This window comes from Electrophorus electricus, chromosome 11, assembly GCF_041902795.1.
Source record: "Electrophorus electricus isolate QZ-2024a chromosome 11, ASM4190279v1, whole genome shotgun sequence".
Taxonomy (NCBI): Eukaryota; Metazoa; Chordata; class Actinopteri; order Gymnotiformes; family Gymnotidae; genus Electrophorus; species Electrophorus electricus.
Genome location: NC_137507.1, coordinates 3,173,309 through 3,179,341, shown reverse-complemented (window position 1 = coordinate 3,179,341; position 6,033 = coordinate 3,173,309).

Genomic DNA, 6,033 nt, shown 5'->3' with positions numbered 1-6,033 from the left:
GGTGAGTGGACCATTTTCAACAAAGCAATGACACCGATATGGTGGCACAGGTACTGATGGAGTTGTAGGATAGCTAACTCAGACTGTGCATGGCAGCAGGTGAGCTACAGTTTGTAAGTGCACACATAAAAGGTGTTTATAGTCAATAAACGTTTCTAAAAAGTCAGCTGATGATTCCCCAAAGAAGACCAGTTTTCCCCAGTCGGTTTCATATTCAAATGTATTAAAACCAAAGAAGTCAGAAGACTTTGTTTCTTATTTTTTCTGTTCTTGTTTTTGCTAGTGACAGCAGCTAACAAATTCAAGAAAAAATAATAAGCGTGGGAATAATATGCAAGAATGTAGAAAACCAGACTGGGTACATATTTTCTCATGGCACTTTAGAATCTGAGCAGAATCTTGTCAGGACTTTGACAAACTATCAGCGTGGTATAAGGCTGGTGAACCATGTATCTCACACATATACAGGGACCATGATGTATGAAGTCTTCTGTGGCCACTTGACTTTTCAAAGTCTCAAGTGTTTTTGTTTACAAAATGCTTAAAAGGTGCAATAAGTCATTTTTGCCACCAAAAAGTAGCATAAAATATTTATGAAAGTGAAAGTGTTTTTCATTTTGTCTATAAAGTGCAGCTCATATGAGATGAAGAATTCCATGTAGTCCTCAAAGGAATGAGTTTATGTTCAATTGGGCATGTTCCATACATGGAGGCAGCCATATTTAAAATAGATTTAGTATAGAAAAAGGAGCAATAAATCATTTTTTCACTGAACCTTCTTCACATCATGAAACATACATTATATTGACACCTAGTGGCCTGGATGTTTCAGAGATTCTTCATCCCATGTGAGCGGCACATCATGAAAACATTTAAAAATAATAGATAAACTGCTTTCATAAATATTGTTTCCTACTTCTTGGTAGTAAAAATGACTTGTCGCTGCTTTAAAGATGATCTGTGTGTCTCTGACTGAATTCAATGTCTAGGCTCTTGTTTACAGTGTTTTACAGCAGTGTAAGAGCTGAGCTGCTACTTCTCTGTGGCGCTTACAGGTATCACCAGACCCTCAGCATCCCTCACCTTGCAAGAGAAGCTGTGTACAGCGTGTCCAACTGACCAGCACCACTCGCACCACAAACAGGGCACAGACCAATGCCAGAAGAGCTTTGGATGGCACACACATGCACACACACGCACGCACACACGGATAAGTGAGAGATGAATGAGTGTACTCTGTGTGAAGGGGAGAGAGTAGAGCCTCTTCCTCCAGTGCCCTGTAATCAGGCTAGCTGGGGTCCATTCCTAGTCTGCTGTAGGTGTAAAACAAACTGGCCCCATCCCCAGGTCCTCGAGAGGGCAACAGCAGCCTGAGTTGTGGGCTTTGGTGCCAAACATACAAAACAGCATCAAGTATGCATGCATAATATGTGATCAGTATGCACGTGTTCCAGAAATTAGGCAGATATCATGTAGGTTACATAAAAACGAAACTATTAAAAAGTGAAAGAAAAAAAAAAGAAAAGCAAAAAAAGAAGAAGCAACATCTAGTTTTTGAAGCTATGCAGGCCTCTCTCCTTCCACCACATACAGTTGTAACTACTGGCTGCTTGAAAATGACTGAACCACATGTTTTTATGACAAGACTGCTGTGCGCAATTTGCTGTTTCTAGCGCAGCATGTTTTGCCCAACTTTCATTTGACTCACTCATCATATGACTGCATTGTGTGCACAGCAAATAAAACCGCTCATCTAGCAGACAGTTTTGTTTAACATTTTCAGTCTTTGTTGCCTAATTCAGGACTCATATACACAAATAAAACTCATGACATCATGATTACTATACGGTAATCCTGCTGCTCAGGTGAACCCAGTGTGGCCACACCCTCCAGGTGTTCTGCCAGTGAGGCCTACCCACAATCTGCTGTAGGTACACCTGTAAAGATGGCATTCCTACTTGCACCTGCAGGGTCCTAGTGCATGCCTTCATCCAGAGAGAGCATAGATGATTGGCCATATGACCCAAACGCAGTGCTGGTGCTTCTCCGTCACAAAGTTCTCAACAGTGAATCTGCACACACAAAAGTTTGAAATGAAATTACATGCTACACAAATTCAAAAAAAAATAATACATGTCTTTGCAGTCAAAACGGACATTACAAAAAGATTATACATGTATCGGAATGTACTGATCTGACAGGTAACACACCACAATAAAAGGATCCTACCATACTTCCATCATTTCCAAAAGGTGGCGGCAAAGAGAAGCCGTGGCAGTGTGGGTTTGCAACACTGATGCTATATTCAACACGATGAAGTTGAGGAGTGTAGGTAATGTCATCCACGTCACACAGACATAAGTGCCATTCTGGACACGAAACGCACATGGCATTCAGTTCCAATGGCAGCCGAGATCACCTGGCTGGCGCCACTATTCAAACCTGCACACCAAAAGCCAAAACTAAGGCTCTCCATCAGATGCTTCAACACTTTTGGTTTCAATCCTCTTATGAGCCATGCATGATAACAACAAGGGGCCCTGTTCCAGTGTACACTACACGGATCGTCTTTAGCTGGACATAGGCTGCTGCCCACATGCACAAGCACACGGATGAACCAGAGGTCTGCGGGATGGCGATTCCTGAAGCAGGGCCCTGTGCTCCCACAGCCCTGCACAGGAGAAGATGATGGTGAAGATAGCTGGTGAACGCAAGCAGAGAAAGAACTATTGGAGCTGGCATGTTTAATCCTCTGGGAAGGAGACAAAAAAACAACATATCAGATCACCAATAACCTGATATTACTGAAATGAATACTTTACCCAACAACACTAAAGTGCCCCAACAATAAATGACCTTCAGTAGGGACCTGTTAGCATGAATGTAGGTTGTCATTCATATCAAGCCATTCAACTCCTTTTTAGTTTGTTTTTTGAAGTATTCCTGTAACTTTGCACTGAAAAAAAAGCCATGTCTGTCTTAGAGTGCTCATCTATCACAATAAGAATATGACCAAGTGTTTGTATTCCAGCAGGTTCTCCATGCAGACCTAAACTCACTCACGGTCCCACAAAATGAGCCAAACATAGTTCAGAACCACGTTACCCGCCCAGAAGAGGAAAAACCATTAGGCAGAACTACACGACGGGGGCGCATACATCAGATTATTTACAGCAAGCAGTTATTCCTTTATATATATATATATATATATATATATATATATATATATATATATATATATATATATATATATATATATATATATATATACTGTGCTATATAGTGCTATATATAGTGCTTCTTGTCTCTGCAACCCATCAGATTGGATTTGACATGAAAATAAAACTTTGATATTTAAGAGAATGCCAGATTTAATTCCGAGATGGCGGCGGAGGGTGAACTCGCCTGGCCATGCAGTACCTTTGGCTCCAGCAGTCTTTGCTTCCAAAGCAACAACCGGAAACGCGTCACTGTGCAATTACTCGCGAACTGCACCGTGTGCGTCAGGATCAGGCTGCAAGAAATCCTCCATTGGTAGAACGCACAGGCAATCTTATCCCAAATTTCTTTAGGTACGGGCCAGGCAATGGTTTGATAAAGTGGGGAAAGTCCAACAGGCAATCGCTGTAAATAAACAGGCTTGTGTACGTATTTGTATGGGACATACCTTCTGCAGATTCAAGTAACATTTTATATGTTCATCAAGAAAAGCCAGGTGTAGATAAATCCCCATATGGAGAAGGTCCGTGCAGCAAGGGTGATTTCCGACTCATACGGCCTACTTCGTCAAAATGGACCTACACAACGTCCCGTGTAATGCAGTTTGCCCCTTAACCAGGACGTGCGGTACCAGCTTGCTATACTTGCTATACTTACTTTACCTGAGCCAGGCAGCGCGTTCATTGCCAAAGCCACAACGAGCTACACGAAATACCGTTTGCAACCTAAAGCCAATAATGAAATACCTGTGCTTAGATATTTACCAAAACCTGCGACACAATAATTCATTATTATTCCACGTAATTTATATTGGCGTGGACTATACTACTTATTAAAAAAATCTATATCACAAATTTGTTTATTGACTCTTTTCAAAAGTTACATTAGCTAACAATCTCCGTTTACGTTACTGTGGCCCAGCAAGGAGCACGGGAGACATCTGCCGGTCTCCCCATTTAACATCACGGAACGTTTGCGTCCCTTGATAACTTGGATACGGCATTGAAAAAAAAAATGTAAATGGATGGTCTGCACTCTCCTGTTGCCAAAAATAAGAAAATCCATTTAATAAACGTCGACACTGACTGTTCATTCAGAACTGAAGTCTGTATTGGATTATTTTAATCTCACACAGCGTGCTGGTTTTCCGACTCACTCACACGGTCATATATTTTGGATCTGTTATGTTCTCTGTATCTGGCGCTCCTGTTGGCATTTCAGATCACAAGCTCTGCATTTTCCCTATAATCGCTGTGAAAATGCACGCAAATGTCTTTCTGTAGCATTATATCCATTGATCCTTATCTCTTTTCTCTCGGTCTTCAGACTTTATTTCACACTGGCTTTTGTAAATTCCCCTTTCCCCACGTCTTGGTTTCTCATTAAAGCAGCATAATTTCAGAGGCCCTTGATTATTTTACACATTTTACAAAAACAGGGTGGTACCTGACTTCACCCCTCACTCATGGCACACACCTGAACATAGACAGAAAAAAAGTCACTGGCAGACATCTGGAAAACAGATCTTACTGTCCATTGTACACTCTACTGTCCAGAGCTCTACACTCTGCACACCCTGAAATATCCTGAAACTCTCTTAATTCAGACCACTCCTCTTACTACTCTGCTGTCATAAATAATAGCATTAATAGCATTAAGCTCTTTTTAGGATTATAAATAAACTCCTTCAACCCTCTTCACCAGACACCATCAACAGCCCGGAACAATGCCAAGCTTTTCAACACTTCTTTCAGGGCAAATTTAGTAACCTATTTCAACATTTCCCAACAGTCCCCAAGTCTAACACCTTTTTTCATCAGATACCTGCCCTAGCTCCCCATGAGATGCTCACTAGCTTTACCGTGAACAATCTCCTTCATGTCTCTGAAATAATTAAAAAGTCCACCCCACCTTTTGTCTGCTTGACCCTGCTCCAAGTTCCCTTCTTAAGGTTTGCGCGTCTGTCATCCCTTCTCTTATATTCCACTCAATAAATGTCATAAATCCCATTGAACAAATTCCGATCTGTCATCAGATCGTGTCCCCATGGCCCTTAAGACAGTTACTCCCATTCTCAAGAAAACTGGCAGTGACTCAACCTGCCTGGCAAATTATACACACATTTCAAACCTTTTTTATTTAAAGAGATGGAAACAGTGGTTTCTGCCCAACTTCAAACATTTCTCACAGTACAGTTTTTATGAGCCCTGTAAACAACCTTCTGCTCACTGCAGATATTGGTCATATTAGTATAATTCTTACTCTTGATCCAAGTGCTGCTTTTGGTAAAATAAATTACAATGTATTCCTCTATCATTATCTCTTTCATTTCCTTCATCAGCATATAATGAACAGCATTAGCTTGGTTTTATTCCTACCTCACATCTATATAAGAATATGTTATTATTGGTAAACACAACTAGTCCACCGCACCTGTTGCTCAAAAGGTTCCTCAAGGACCTGTTCTTGGTCCACTCCTTTTCATTATTTATATGATACCTCTTGGTCAGTTTATCCATAGCCATAATATAAATTTCCACTGGTATGCTGATGACATCCAGATTTATTTTATCAAAAAATCATCTCTGAGTTTCCATTACAGTCCCCAATAGCATACATCCATGACTTATAACTGGATGAATGAAAACTTCCTACAATTAAATACAGAAACAAACTGAGGTACTATTAGTTGTGCCCAGAAAACCTGTTGCTGAAATATCTAATTAAACTGCTAGAAATGATGGCATGCAGTTTGATTCTTCATTCAGTTTTGAGGAACACGTAATGTCATTAACTCACTCTTTTTCATCTTCA